The 16,458-nt window shown below is 43.9% G+C and overlaps 1 long non-coding RNA gene across 1 annotated transcript in view; it reads left to right on the top strand.

The window, feature by feature from the left end:
- Positions 1–11,117, top strand: part of LOC133388305 (uncharacterized) — a 63,074-nt gene extending 51,957 nt beyond the window's left edge. Inside the window, exon 3 of the long non-coding RNA XR_009763728.1 lies at positions 9,844–11,117. This is a non-coding gene — a long non-coding RNA (uncharacterized LOC133388305). The remainder of the gene's footprint in view (positions 1–9,843) is intronic.
- The last annotated feature ends 5,341 nt before the right edge of the window (positions 11,118–16,458 follow it).

The following is a 16,458-nucleotide window of genomic DNA, read 5'->3' as shown; positions in this document are numbered from 1 at the left end:
TTCCTTATATTTGTGAAACAAAGCTCTGGGGTATAAAATGGGCATCTTAAAGGATATGCCCCATTCAGCTAGAACAATATCACATTGGCTTTTTTGTCCACCAATACGGACAGTGATGTGGTTAAAAACAATTATTTCCTCAACCCCCAGATCCAGGGAATCCCTCTCAAGTAATGATGGACCAATGAAGGTGCATTTCAGTTCCCCCTTCTTCCCGTCTTAAATTCAGTTCTCCACATTTCTACATCTGTTGTCAATTTAAAAAATATATCACAAGAATTTGTCAGCATTTTAGTGTGCATTTCTCCTAATATACACATTTTGCATGCCATTTTCCTTGATACTATTCATTTTTGTATATTGTTTTCACTAATGCACGTTCTCTAATGTACACCTTTTATACACATTATTATTTGGTTAGAGAACTTCATAGCAAAATTTGGAGAAGTGTGAATTTCAGATGGTATCTGTGTTTTGGTTCACCCTTTGTTTTCTGAAGTGTGAATTAAGAGTTTTGCATTAAAAGGCAAACCAAACTTCTCCCACGTCCTACTCTTGAGCCCAGGGTCTTGCTAAGTGGCCATGCTATTTCCCACTTTCCTCATTCCCACTTGTCTTTGCATGACCTGGCCTGCAGTCATGTTTCCCTATGTATACTCACTCACTCGGAGCCATCTGCCTTCCAGCCAGTGCCATCATGATGACTTTTCCTGAAGTCCCAAGTTTGGGGTGAGGTGGACAGTTCTCAAACAGACTCAGATTAAACTTTGTTACTATAAAATAAGCTCATGTGCACAGATACTGATTTGCTTCACAATTTGCACTGTGATTTTAAAGGGGGCATACTTTATACTTATTTCTATGCAATGTCAAGCGAATGCTTCTGATGGATAGTAAATCAGAGTGACAAGACTAGAATTTGGAGGCATGGAAATCTCATGGCTAACACTGTTTTCACAAATAAGATTAAAATATGCCTTTGAGTTTTTCTCATGTTCTTATTCCACATACAGCTGTTCTCAATGAAAGATGACATGCAGAAGAGAAATGGAGGGCACATTCTAGTAGTCTGTATAGTTTTACATTTTCAATATTGTGCAAGCCGATTAAAGGTTAAAGCCTCTGGTGAGAAAGTGCTCTATTGTGTTTTACCCTTTGTAAAACAAATGGCGACTTCATCTCCCACAGCTTCAGTTCCCTGAAGCCTGATAGGAAGAAGCCCATAGTGCATAACCCCCAACAGCACAATCTGGCTCGCACACATGGGCATTGCTGAGAGGCGCATGCATCCACCGACCATGTGCTGTGGCCAAGGAATATGGGGGGTGGTGGTGGTGGTGGAGAGAGAAAAGGAAGATGAAAAGGTGGATAAAAAGAAATTTGAAAAAAAAAATAAGTGAAATATTCAAACTGGAAAGTGATATTATAGAAAGCTGCAGGGAACACGCTTGAGTGCATTCAAATTTATTCAAACTCTGTGCCTGACATTGATGAATGCAACAGCTTTTTTCACAATATGTAGAGCGCACAGGACATTTAGAAGTGCACCATCCCCTTTCCCTGCAGCTGTCTCAGGCCTGGTTCCTAATGCCACAGCGACCCTGACCTCCAGATCCTCTTGACACCCTTCCCAATCTCTTAAAGAGGAAGGTAAGAAAACCGGAAGGTGGGAGATGGGCTCATTTAACCAAGGAAATTGGTGGGGAATCTGGCATTCTCTTTCTTATGAGTTGTGGACAGGATTGCTATTAATACCTTGGCAGCTCAGGTGAATGTCTAGGACTCAAGGTTTAGAAGAAGCCCCACTTGCTGCCCCCCCCATTCAACATGCAACGCCCTTTTAGCAGCATCAGGCAGCTGGTTCTAGCCATCTCTTAATTTGCCCCAATGACCCAGACCTAGTGTTGCTTTCGGGCACTGTGAGACATTAAAAGGGTGCCTACACCCAGCTGCCAGCACTGCTCAGCGCCTGCCACTGCAGCCAAGTAAGCCCACTAGGACCCTCACCTGAGGATAATTTGCCTAGGGTTCCCTTGAAGCCTGGAGCCGCTCCCGGTCTACTCTTCTCCTGCATCTGGGCATGCCTTTTCTTCCTGGTCCCAGAGTAAGCCCTACAACAGCCTGGAACTTTTGACTCACAATGGTAGTGCGGGATGATTAAGAATTGGGACTCATTAACCCAAGGACCTGATGGAAAATGCCACTCAGCTTGCCCATGGATCTAAGTATAGGGAGCAGCGCATCTGCCTCCACCATCCATTATACTGGCTGCTCCTTACAACTCTCCTCTTCCCTAGAATGGGAATTTGGGTTCCCCCCCAGACCTGGATGGAGGTGGCTTTGCTCTGAGCTGTGCTGAAAGGTATCTACTCTTAGTGGGGTCCTTCTCCCCTTTCCCTTACACAGGGACTTTTAGAAAAAGTTCCTTGCCAGCACCCATTCCATCTTCTCTATGTATTTCTCTCTGTCTTTCCCAAGTAAGGGGAAGGGGGAGATTCCCATGACCCTTTCTTCCTTAGTTAGCACAGCTGTGCCCTGTCTCCTCCTGGTCCCATCCCCTTTCCCCCAAGACTACCATTGCCTCTTAAGGTCAGCCTCTCCTGTCTTCTCATTATGCTTCCTTCTCAACAATTCCAAATAGTATGGGAATAAATATATGCTCAGAATCAGAGGTGACAAGAGTCTGGCAGGATGATGCGCCACATTTAACACAGTCCAGTACAAGCATCTAGACCACATGCTGATTTCAACAAGCAACACCATGAACTAATCAGAAGTACCCATTCACAAACCCATAAGAACATAAGAGCCCATCTAGTCTGGAATTCTGTTCTCACAGTGGCCAGCCAGTTGCCTCACCGAAAGGCACAAGCAGGTCCAGTGCACTACAGCACCCTCTCCTGCGGTTTCCAGCAACTGATATTCAGAAGCCTCTCGCCCTCAGTTGGGGTCACAGCATAGTCATCGTGACTGGCTAGTAACCATTCCTCTCCATGAACGTATCTAATCCTCTTTTAAAGCCATCCAAATGTGCGGCCATCACTGCATCTCCTGGGAGTGAATTCCATAGCCTAACTGTGCGCTGTGTGAGGAAGTGTGTCCTGAATCATCCACACACACATGCACGCTTCCGTCACAACATGTACAACTTTAGAAATTGACCTGGTTAAAAAAAAGGTGGGCTAATGATGTATAAGGCTGAGGAGAGAAAGGAACACCAATAATTGCCACCTAAACGATCCCAATGGGATGGGCTATGGAGCAAGAGGTTTCTCTGGTTTTAGGATGTTTTGTACGTAATGCAGGGAATGCCAAATGTATGGGCCGGCATGTGCCATGGGCCTGACAGGGAAGCAGAATCTCTCTCTCTCCCCCACAGTGTTCTCATCATGGTATAAACAAACAGGCTAAACTCTGTGAGATTTACTGTGCCCAGGTCCGGTGGCTTCCATCGCCATGCAGTGAGATATTTCTGTACAGGCAGGGTAAGCACTTTCCATTTTATACCTCAGCAGCTTTATAGCATCTTAAGGATTTCTGTACATGCTTGGCTTCACATCCAGGGGAAAAAAATCAAGCTTGTAAATAAATACTAAATATATATGAACAGAAAAGACAGAAGAGGAGAGTGCTTGAAAGAGCATGCAAATATACATAAGAGAATGGAGACAGAGGTAGAAAAAGAAGAATACTGTGTGTGAATACTGAGGGCAGGAGTGGGGGGTGAAGAATGCTGGCAGAAGAGGACTGAGATACCAAAGAAAACCAGATCATGGAGAGGGACAAAAAAAAGAAAGAATGTGCACCACTGGAGGGAGGGGGGAAGATGGGGGCAACAGTGGGGGAGGCAGCAAATTTTCTGCCCCAGCTAGATGGTAGGTGACAAGACTGGTGCTAGCAGCTCCCTGGCAGATTGGGAAATTTGAATTTTCCATTGGGTCAGGATAATAGCCATGCCGGAGGTGAAGCAGTCATGGTGGCTGAAAGGTCAGAAGGAAGGAGCTTTGTGCAGTTACTGTCCCCCTCCCCTGTCAGCCAAACCTCAAATGCTCTCTTTGGGACATTTCCTCCCCTCTCCTTCTGCCTGATGGTTTGTCTTTGTTTGTTAAACTGTCCAAAGGGCCAGGCTCTCAGCTGTTGTCACTTGGCACGGAGCCAATTAGGAGGACCAGATTTATGGAGGATCTGGTTCCTTGCATATCATTGTTTCGTTCTTTCGCTTCTCATTCCTGTAACCTGCTGCTTCCTTCCTCTCACTCCATTTATCCAGGTGCAGGCAGGGTCTCCTCCTGCACACCCCACTGATTCAGCCATCAGTGGCAACATGGCTTATTGCTCAAACCAGAAACCACAATGGTTGTTTGTTGTCTCCAGTTTCAACCAACTTGGCCTCTTTCATCTTGTTTCTTAGTAACCTACTGGAGTGAAGACGGCAGCAAAAAGGCCCCTGGAACTTTTCCACTGCTTTTGCTAACACTAACGAAATATGCTACCTCCAAGTGCGATCTCCCACCAGTGTCTACACAGGGTAGCAACATGAAGGATTTTTGAAAAATCCTGGTTCCTGAATGAGACCTCTTTACCAACCCCAAGCCCTTTTGGACAATTTCTCAATCAAATATTTTAATTATTTAGATGTCTAGATCATACTGTCCCATACTACCTACTCCCTACAGTAGTATATCATATTAAAAAGTACAGTTCTCTGCCTGAAGGACAGCCTACATTAGCCAAAGGGCATGAGATGCTGAAGGAAGGGCAAGTCAAAAAGAATGAATGAAATTCATCACCTTCTGCCCACTCCCTTTGAGGCCTCATGTCTTAAACATCCCTTGTTACCAGCTCTCTAATCTCATCCACTCCTCCCACACATGTACAAAAGAAAATATAAAATTAAACAGAACAAATTCCTTTTTACTAATTTTCCACTCCTGTTCTCACTCCTCACAAGCAGAGCTTCAACTCTTCTGCAAGGTCCACCAGAACGTTTCTCAATTCACCTAAGGACCCTGTAAAAAATTCTGCAATTCACAGCACCCATCTAGCCACAGAGATACTTCTATCTCATCACTGAGCCAATCACTGTCACATTAATCAGGAGAGCCAGGGTAGTATAGTTGCTAGCATGTCAGAATAAAACTAGGAATACCTGGGTTTACATCTCCCCTCCACCATAAAGCAAATGGGGTGATGCTGGGCCAGTCGTCTCAGCCTAACCTACTCATCAAAGAGTTGGCACATGGATAAAGTGGGGGTGGGCAGGCCATGCAAGCAATCATGAGCTCCTCGAAGAAAGAGTAGGATAAAAAAGTAATGAATAATTATCCCAAACAGATTACTTACATGATGTTTTTATTTGAAGCTGCCTTAGGCTGCTTCCACACTAGAGTCCTTTCAACTACTGAAGCACTGCTGTTCTGTAATTAGCTGCAAGTGGGATTAAAAGAGAGGTACCACAGAGCACTTTTAATAAAGTGCTATATTATCCAGCAATGCTAAGATCTTTCACAATATGTACTCACAAGTAACTCCCATTCAGCATTCTTTCCAATGTTAATTAAAAGTTTCCTGTTTGATGTTATTTCCATTGTATTGCTCTTAATTGCCCTAGTATTAGTTTTTGTTTCCAGGGAGGTAGGGAAGGCTTTAATTACTGGTTTTCTTGCATTATTTTTTCATTTTTTAGAACAAAACCTGCAATTTTGCTATTCAAAATGAGAAAATAATAATAGGAAACTGGTAACTAGGGCTACCCACTGCCTGGAACAGAAAGTGACACTGGGGCATAATTAAGAGGTTGTTCATCACAAATTCCCCAGCTGTAATCAACAGAGCAATACATCATGCAGGACCTGCAAACAGGATATTTTTAATTAAAGGCACAGGAACCCTGCAAACCTTCAACAGCACTTTGCTTGTCTACAGTGAGTAGGCTGGTGCTACAATTGTATTTTACTGCTATGTTTTGGTCATAAATCAGATAAGAAAAACATGAGAACATGGGAAGACTGGACATTAACAGTTTGACAACAACTGCTTTCTCACTAAAAAGGGGTTGAGCAAAGGATGGGGGATGCTGTTACCATTTGTTCGTGCTTGGCTCAGAAAGGAACTCCTGGGGTTCTTTAAAGGATGCCTCAAAAAAGAGCCTCCTCCAAGCCTTCTCCTCAAATCCTAGCTCTGCTGTTTCCCCAGCAATAATAAAAAAACCCTCCTCACATTTCCCTTTACTTAGCTAGAAACTGGGATGAGAGCAGAAGCAGCAGTGAAGGGTTCCCCCCCCCTTCTTCCCTCTTTGTCTCTGAGATTTCTGACGTGTTCAGGACTGAAAGAATGACAGTCCTTGGGATTTTGAGTTTTCCTATTGCAATGGATCCGCATGCAAAGCAAATGTTCTTATCAGTGAGAGCTTATTGTTTTGAGTGTGGATCCTTATTTAGCCAAATGGCATCACCTAGTCACAAGAGGGAGGAATCTGAGGTTTGCAGAAGTACGTAACACACACAAAATAGGGGAGTGGGGGACTCAGAACAGTCCAATGAAGACTATTGAAGACTGACTGACTGATGAAAGGAAAAATACAGAAAACCCAGGGGGAAGGGGGCATGGTCCAAGAGACAGGAACAGAAGGAACGGCCATATGTCAAGTTAGACCCCTGGTCCTGAGCGGCAGTTGGCTCTTCAGGGTATCACACTGGAGTCTTTCCCAGTCCTACAGGAAGATGCTGTGGAGTGAACTGGGACCTTCTGCATGTATAGCTCTACCACTGAGCTATGACCCTTTCCTTGCCTGAGGCAAAGGACAATATGGTACCCCCTTCCATTCCACGTATAGAAGCAAATCAAACTGGCAGTAGAATCTGACTCCAATACTGGTGATGGGACAGCATCTCCCACCACGACTGAGGGCAGGAAGCTCCCTTAGGGGTCACACACAGCACTGTTCTCCAACCAGGGGGAATGGCTGGAGGGCTCAGGGCTGCTTTACCATAGCCCTCAGTGCCCACGGGGGGGCTCATGAGAGGGCATCAGAACTGATACCACAATGTGTGTATCATTGCTTTGGCCTTTCTGCACAAAACCGCCACTTTCTCCACCCACAGTATCAATGAAAATCTCTCTCCTGCTCCCCCCCCCCGTTGTAATTTGGCCCAGGAGAGAAGCTCTGTTGTTCTTAGTTGTTCTGGGTCTTAATCCAGTTCCTGAAGTGGACTCCATGATTAGACTCAGGGGCATTAGCTGTGTTTGACATTAACCACTAAATCAGAGCTTGGAAAAGTTACTTTTTTGAACTACACCTCCCATCAGCCCCAGCCAGCATGGCCACTGGATTGGGTTGATGGGAGTTGTAGTTCAAAAAAGTAACTTTTCCAAGCTCTGAAATCAGCATTCCTCACTGAGAAGATCAGCAGCACTAGCAGTGGACAAGCTTCCCTGAGAGATAGCTTAGCCAACTGTAGAGGAGAGTTTGGTGTGTTCTAGGTGCATACTCTCAGGATGCATACACGCTATACATTTAAAGCACACAAACCCACACACCCAGAATCCTAGGAACTGTCGGTTACCCTTCACAGAGCGACAATTCTCAGCACCCTTAACAAACTACAGTTCCCAGGAATCCTGGGGGAAGGGGGCTTTAACTCTATTTAAATGTATGGCATACATACAACCTCAGTTTGCAGTGGGTGATGATTAACCATGTGAGCTGAATGTGCACCCCAGAACATGTTCCGGAATCCTTGGCAACACACAGGAGTTCTGCGACAGAGGCATAGGCATTCATTGGCAGTGAAGCCAAGGTGGAAAGTGTTCTCTAAAGGTAGAAAATGTGAAAATCACTGTGATATACTATTGTGTCCCAACGATCACTACCATCAAGTGCTAAATACCATCACATGTCAACTGTCAAATACTGTTGAATATCATGTATTGAAATTAAAAGATAATTGGGCATTAAACACAAATATCAAATACTCAGAAATTTCAAAGAATATTAGAGTGTTGAGAAAATACCTGGAGAATATTCAACCTAAAAATTTTGCAAGAGAGATTTTTGAGGAGAATATTTGAGAGCCTATTTATTTCCAAAACAAAAATAGATTGGCTAACAGAGCAAGGCCTTTTCTGAGGCACAGAGCCAAGGAAATCCTTTAAAATCCCAAGGGGCAGAGACATACTCCTAACCAGAAAATGGTAGGGGACCAAGCAGAGTGGCCAGGTCGGGCCCTAGCTGAGGGCCCTTGTAGTCCAGAGGGGCCCCGAAGGGCCCCTCCCTAGAGTGGGAAGGTAGCACTCCCATCCTGTGTTCTGCGGCAGTGTTGACTCCCAACGTAGATCACAGAGAGGGAGCTCCCAGGCACCCCCCAATACAGACTGTGAAGGCTTCAATAAGCCTGCATGCACACCCCACCTACGTCTCCCATTGCCTCATGTTAACTGTTTGTGCGCTGCACACACATGCCTGCCATCAACCCCTGCCGGTTAGGTTGATGGAAGGCATGTGCGTGTGCATAGCGTAGTGTGCATGCATGCCATCAACTAAGATGGGGGGGCATCAGCCCTCTTAGGGAAGCCCCTGCCGCCATCTTAGCTGATGGTACACATAGACATGCAGTGCACAAGCGGTTAACATGAGGCAATGGGAGAGGCAGGTGGGGCGTGTGGGTGAGCGCCACAGGCTCAAAGCAGGCTGGTGCCCAAGAGTCCAGTCATGCCTGGCGCCAGCCCTGGCACAAAAGAACACTATGGTAGTGCCCATGTTAGATGATAGGGATATTTAGAAGAGGGAAAGATTCTAGGCTTCATTTTCCCTGTGGACGTAGTCTCCTCCCAAGTCTCCTGAGGGCCACATTCCCTTCTGAGCAACCTTTCAAGGGCCACATGCCAGTGTTGGGCAGAAACAAAGACAAAAGTTGGGGTGGGTGGGCAACAAATGTAAATAGTACCTTTCTTCAGTAGGCTACCTTCTACACACACTCACCCCCCCCCTCTGTCATCCTTCCAGGCAAGCAAGAGGCATTTTCAGAGTTCAAGGACACATTCCACCCAGGCAAAAACGCTCAGGATACGTCACAGGGCCAGTGAAGGCTGTGACCCAGGGAAGAGGTGTGACATGGGGAAGGTTCCAGCTTCCATGGGGCATATAGAGAGGACTGGAGGTCTGTCTTGGGCCCATGGGCCTGAGCTTCCCTACCCCTGCTATAATACAAGGGGAAAGGTCATGGGAGCTAAAGGCAAGTGCACTGAGTGGTTCCTGGCAAATCGGAAGGCAGTATGTGGAATTGGCAGAAGAAGTGTCTGACCATGCCTCATATCTAGGGTTGCCAGTTCAGAAGCATCCCAAACCCTGAGATTTCAGGGGTGGGCCCTAGTGATGTCACAAGGGTGGGTCCTAGTGATGTCACAGTTGCTTGGAGCATACAATTCAAACAAAACGTTTCTCTGATTGGAAATTAAGATAGAAATCTAAAAGATGGATCCTGGGTAAGGAACATTTAATCTAGCCTACTTACTTTTGGCAAGAAGGGGTTAAGTGTCCCCAGGCCAGGCTAGTCACCAGAAGGCCATTATAGAAAGAAAGGAACCTAGTGTTGTGGAGATGTTAGATGGAGTAAAGATTGATGTCCGTGAAGGCTGCAATTCTAAACACACTTACTAAGGGACTAAGCCCCATAGTACTCAACAGGACTTACTTCTGAGTAGATATCATTTGGATTGTGCTGTGGATAAAGCTTGACTAGGGATCCTCTGCAAAGACATCCATATCCAAGCAGGGTTGGCAACCCTCTGCCTGAAATGCCCAGACCTTATCTTTTAACATGTATGCCCCAAACTTCTTTACAGATTTGACCCTTCACTTCAGAAAGACGACTGAGAAAAGAGTAAGAAGATTCTCTACCCTTTCTGTCTGTCCTGTGGGCTGCTATAAACTCACTTTGACAGCCAACCCAATTCCAGTGAGTAATAATTGACACACAGAAAACACACATGGTTTGGTCTACCTTCACAGTCAGCACCTTGGGAACAACAACAATTGCAGCCACACTTCCCAGCATATGAATTCTCTTTTGCCACTATTGGACAAGAAAGAAACCGTCATGCAACCAACAAGATGAATCATCAGTGGGTTTAAGGGGGTTGAGCTGAGCACATGGAACCACTGCTGTTGCTTTTATGGGTGTAAGGGAGCGAGGTTAAAGATAAGTGAAATGCAAATAGAAAAGAAAAACAAAAGACAGTGATGCTTTCCTATGCAATACCATACCAACCACAACAAGATGCCTATGAGTATGGCAGACAACTCGGCCTCTCACAACCAGTCAGGATTCATAACCAAAAACCAAAACTAAAATTCCTGGCAGCCAGTCAGCAAAGGTCACAGAAATCACCATGCAGCACAACCTGACCCAGGCGCTGCAGTTAATGCAGAATGCTGCGGCACAATTGCTGACATGAGTAAGGTCCTATCAGCACATAATACCTCTGCTCTGAAATCTGTATGTGCTTTCCAGGTGCCACATAGTACTTGTTCTGCTCTTGTAAGAAATCAGTCCTGTAATGTGGCAGCACCTATGCTTTGGAACTCCTTGTCTATTGACATTACACAGACGCCTCTTTTCAGCACCTGCTAAAACCATTTTTGTTTAGGCAAGCCTTTTCAGGCATGTAGAAGTTATTGTGTTTTTAAATCTGTTTTAACTCATTGTTGGTTTTATTATTTTGAATGTTTTTAAATACCCATCTTTAACTGTTTTTGCCAATAATTTTATTGTTTTAATTCCTTCTATAAATCGCTTTGAGATTTTTTTCAATAAAGTAGTAAAGGTAAAGGTGTCCCCGCACTTATAGTGCGAGTCGTTTCCAACTCTTAGGGTGACGTCTTGCGACGTTTACAAGGCAGACCGTATATATGGGGTGGGATTGCCAGTTCCTTCCCCGGCCTTTCTTTACCCCCCAGCATATGCTGGGTACTCATTTTACCGACCACGGATGGATGGAAGGCTGAGTGGACCTCGACCCCTTTTACCGGAGATTCGACTTCCTCCTTCCGTTGGAATCGAACTCCGGCCGTGAGCAGAGCTTCAGCTGTGTTACCGCCACTTACCACTCTGTGCCATGGAGGGTCCTCAGAATAAAGTGATATATACTGTAAATGTTGTAAATAAAATACATAAATAAATTTTGGAGTCACTTTGGCTCTTGAGTCTCTTCCCACTTTTAGGAACCGAGGAATCTGCCTTATACTGACTCGGGCCATTTGGTACCAGCTAGCTCAGTACTGATGACATGGACTAGCATTGGCTCTCCAGGATTCTAGATAATAGTCTTTTCCAGAAATTGAATTTTGGACCTTGGCATGCAAAGGATATGCCCTACCAATGAACTATAACCCTTCCCCTGTTTAAAAAAGTATCATTTAAAATTGTTCCTTTCATCCTTCACTCTTGAATGCACCATACCTAGGGCAGATCCACACCATTCATTTAAAGCACATTCAACACACATTTGAAACACGTGAATCCCACCACAGAATCATGGGAACTGTAGTTTGTTAAGGGTGGTAAGAACTGTAATTGAGAGGGAAACTACACTTCCCAGGATTCTTTAGGGGAAATCATGCGCTTTAAATGTGGGTTGGATGTGCTTTAAATATATTGTGTAGATCTACTTAATAAAGTTTGCCTGCATGTAAATCATTTTACTTTATTTTTAAAAATGGAAATGAGCTATAAAGTATACTGGGTGACCATGGGCTACTCACCATCTCTGGATGAAAACAACAAAGGGGGACCATGGCCACCCCAAGGAAGAAGGGCACAATTAAAATGTAGAGGAAAAATAATCTATAACCAAAGTGTGAAATCAAATACTTACTGGGACACAGTATGAAAAAATATTTATATAAGCATGACTATCAAATAAGTTTATTATTTACACAACCTGTAAAGATATTTATAGTGCAATCCTATGTTTGTTTACTCAGAAGCAATAATAATAATAATAAATTTTATTTTTCAGCTGCCTATCTGTCCGGGTTAGGGACACTCTAGGCGACGAACAACAAGAATAAAAACAATACATATAGATCAACATAATCCAATTTTAAGCTAAAAAGCCATTCATTAATTTAATTGTAACATAAATTAATCTGTCCCAATCTTGTAGGCCTGCCTGAACAGCCAGGTCTTCAAGGCAAGCAAGTCCCAATGTACTCAATGGGGCTTACTCAACCAGGGAAGTGTGCAGAGAACTGCAACCTCAAGTGATAAGGAACTTGTTCTTTCAACAAGCCTTTTAAGTTGAGACCTTATCCCAGTCTGTGTCTGTGCTGGAATTGCTTTTTAATATTTTTAAACCTTTTTTTAAAAAAAAAAGTTTTAAAAGACATTTTGTTTTAATATATTTCAAAGTCTGTTTTTATGATGTTTTAAAGTGTTTTTAGCGCTTTTGTTTGCTACCCTGGGCGTGGGAGGAAGGGTGGGATATAAAACAAATAATAAACAAATAATAAATAAATAAACTTCATTCACCCAACCCAAAATTCAGAATCATGCCACTTTAAGCTGTTTTGCAACTGCTTAGACTTGTTTTATAGTTATTGGATTTTAAAAGGATTTATTTCTTATTGTGCAGTGCATTGGTTTCCAATTACCAACCCTACCTCACAGGGTTGTTGGAAAGACTCCATACACACACACACACACACACACACACAGGAGATGTAAAAAGACGTACAACCCCATAAAATAGTTTATTGTCGAACCGGTTGGTCATTGCAGAACATTTTTTTAAAAAAATCAGTATTACTTTCCTACATAATCAAAACTGTGATACTTAAATAAGCCATACCTAATTGCTTTAAAAAATAGGATGGGAGGGGGAGAGAAAGATTTACAACACAAATACAATTCTTTGCTATGTTCACTCAAAAGTCCCATTAATTTACAGCGCAATCCTAACCATGTCTACTCAAAAGTAAGTCCTATTGAATTCATGGGTTTACTCCAGGTACGTGGGATTAGCATTACAGCTTTACTCCCAGAAAAGGAAATGTTGGATTAAAACTTCATATTGGTTTTCAAAACACTGCCCTCTTCAACAGCCCAGGGTTTGACTCCTGCACACAAGGGGAAAAAAACCCTGAACGCTATATACTTAATTTATAAAATTTTCATATAAACAGGAAAAACAACCATTTTCTGGCATTGCAATGAGTTCTAGGCACTGTCTGGAGGTCAACAAATCACAAGCCTGACTTCACTTATTGGTTACAAACCTGAAAGGGAGGGGTTAGGCAGCCAGCTAAGAGATCATTTTACGGAAGTTGCGGGGGGGGGGGCAGCTGACGCTTTGGTGTATATCTTGTGAACCAGACGACCTAGAAACTTTTTTTTAAGTTAAAGATGAGAGTCTAGAGATTAAGGTGACTCACCTGGAGACCCAGAGAGGACCCCCAAAAGCCAGAGTATCCAGCCAAAAAACAGGCACCTGGCAACCCTACTCATATCTCAGGGTGTAGCCTTAGGAACAAGATAGGTGGAACAAGTAGAAAAAGCTCTCAAGCCAAACAGAAAATAGTCTGCACCCACTTACTTTTGACCCCTGTTCCTGAGATTTTACTCCTTTTCTCTTGAAACACAGAGTAGGGGGCTAACCCCTAAAATTTCAGATCAAACTCTGAGATTTAGCAGCTCTATGGTCCAAATTGAGATAAACCCAAATAGTTGAGTTTTGGCAGTTGTTTACACATTGTAAGTAGGAGTGTCAGTGAATTTGGAACTGGGCAGAATTTGGAAACTGAACCCTCCCATTTGGAAATTCAGATGAGCCAAGACCCCATTTAAAATTCAGGCCTGGCTCATAGTGAGCTAAGCACCAGCCAGCCTTCCCCTGTAAGCCTCTCCCACTTGGACGCTCTCCAGTTTCCAAAGCAAACTTATCTTTGCTCTAACCAAGTGGTTCCCAAACTCCCCCCCCCCATGGACCACTTGAAAATTGCTGAGGGTCTTAGCAGACCACTTGTCAGCTCTGCACTGAGACAGCGTTGCTGGTGGGGGCTGGAAATTCCTGGGTAGTTATCAGGGCGGGAAAGTCCTTAGCTGGCAGTCTGGTCGTAAGTCTGCCAGGCTAACGAGGATGAAGCATGATAAGGGCAAGGCCCATCCTAAGCTTACGTGCCAAGCCAGAAGTCCAGAAGCGAGGTCAGTAGAGGTCCGGGTTCAATTCCCAAGGGGTCAGTCCAAGATAAGGTTCAGGGAATCTGGAAACACACGAAGCCATGCCTGACGTTTAAGGAGCAGGTTTGTCAGCAGGTGTGAGCCCTCAGCGTTTTGGCCTTAAGTGGACAGGCCTGCCCCTCTTCTGCCTGACCTTCTGCTGTCTACGTTCTGCAGGTGAGGGGGGAGTCTCCTGTTCACTGTCTGCGTCTGGCTGAAGGGCTTCAGCTGTGTCTGGGGTGCTCTGCAGCTGAGGGGGAGAAGGAGCTGGGTTCTCAGGGGTTTCCTCCATTTCTCCTTCTGGGTCTGCTGCTTCTGGGTCTGCTGCTGTTACTCCCGAGTCATCCTCGTCTGATGAGGCCTCTGACGGGGCCATGACACCACTTAATAATTTTCCGACCTGCTGTTGTAACTCTAATGTTCAGTGCTAGATGCTGTATGATTTTTAACTATTTTTACAGACATTCCATGGGCCACCTGAACGAAGCTCATGGACCACTGGTTCATGGACCACAGTTTAGGAACCCCTGCTCTAGAGGGGGGATAGGTACAATTTATCCAGGTTTAAGGATTCAGGCAGGCTGGAGCTATTCAGAAGCCACGTTTCAGAGAACAAGCAGTGAGCTGCTATCCACGATTCTTGACTAGAGTATAAAATAAAAACAATGTGTGGTTTTGGTTATAATATCTGTATTGCATTTGCTGGTCTCCTTTGGATTTATGTTCCTATTTTGTATGGTTTATCTATATTTCTTTGGAAAAAAATACAATATTTTTAAAAATAAAGAAAAAAATCACTTGTGCAGGTAACTCTGGGGTGGGATGGCTAACCTGTGGCCCTGCAGGTATTGCTGAACGACAGCTCCTATTAGCCCCAGCCAGCATTGCCAGTGGTCACGAACAATAGGAGTTGGAAGCCTGCAATGTTTGTAGTGCTCGACTTTGACCACCACTGCTCTAGGGGTTATAGTCTGAGACAGAAAGGGGAGGACCTTTCTGGAAGACATGCTATGAAGAACTTTGAAAGTCCTAAAGTCCCTGTTATTTCTTGGTGGAAGTAAGGTTCCAATGCACAGGCAGAAGAAGCCAACAAGGTGTAGAGGCAGGAGGGATGGAAAAGCCCCACAATCATCAGGGACACTGACATTCCAGGACTGTGGGGGCTACAGCTGCTGATAGATTTACAGGCCTCCAAATATATATAAGACTGTAATACCACGCGCACTTACACAGCAGGGATGTAAGAAGGCATTTTCCATTCTGCCCTATATTTATCACATGGAACACTGTTTCTGTTCTTCTGCAGTTTGTCTTTTGCCAAAAACGATGTTATTTGTCTGCTGTAGTGAAATTATGTAACTTAGGTAATTTACATAATCAATTACTTAAATTATGTAAATTATGTTGTCATTTTATTATTCCACCTCAAGCATTTCAGTGCAAAGGAAATGCAATAGCAAAGGAGGGAAATATAATCAATTACATATTGTTTGCAGACTGAAAGCAACACCACCACCAAATACAGATTGCATTTACTGGATTGTTTTCTGTTCCAGACACGGGATAAATAAGCGATCATCGGCAATTTCTGCTCGCATTTCTGTACACCCCTATTTACACGGAAATGTTTCAAACAGGGTTCAGAACATCCCTGGTCTGTTCTAAGCCTTGCCTCATATACATGGATGCTTCTGGTGTGTTGTGTAGCATTTTAAGGTGTTGTCAGTGATGATCAGCCAATGCTTTTTTCCAGTTGCCACCTCCATTAGTGGCAAAGATATCAACAAAGAGAGAGGGGGTTTGCAGTGGTGCTCCAGCTTTGAGATGATCTCTCCAAAGTGTAAGCAGCAACTCTGTTGACTTTTGCATGCTAGGCAAAAAATGTTTTATTTAAAACCATTTAAACTATTTTAAATAGTTTAAACTTAAACCTTGTTAGATGTGCTTCTATCTGCTGCTTATTTTAGCCTCTGTTGTTGCTTTTATTTCGTATATTTTAATGTCTGTAAAGCATCCTGAACTCTTTGTGATAGAATATAATTTATAAAATAGATAAATAAATATTGCAAGGCCTAAGAGTAACTTCAAACTCCAACAGTTTCTGACCTAGGAGCCTTTGCCAGATTGGATAAGGAGAGCTTGACCCCCAAGGGAAATCAGTGCTTCCAAGGAAGGGGGATCTTTCCTAGGTCTGATGTAACCAACTGGCCAACCTTTTGGGGACTGCCACTTGAGGATCTCA

Source organism: Rhineura floridana, chromosome 7 (genome assembly GCF_030035675.1).
Source record: "Rhineura floridana isolate rRhiFlo1 chromosome 7, rRhiFlo1.hap2, whole genome shotgun sequence".
Classification (NCBI taxonomy): domain Eukaryota; kingdom Metazoa; phylum Chordata; class Lepidosauria; order Squamata; family Rhineuridae; genus Rhineura; species Rhineura floridana.
This window is presented reverse-complemented; position numbering and strand designations above follow the sequence as displayed.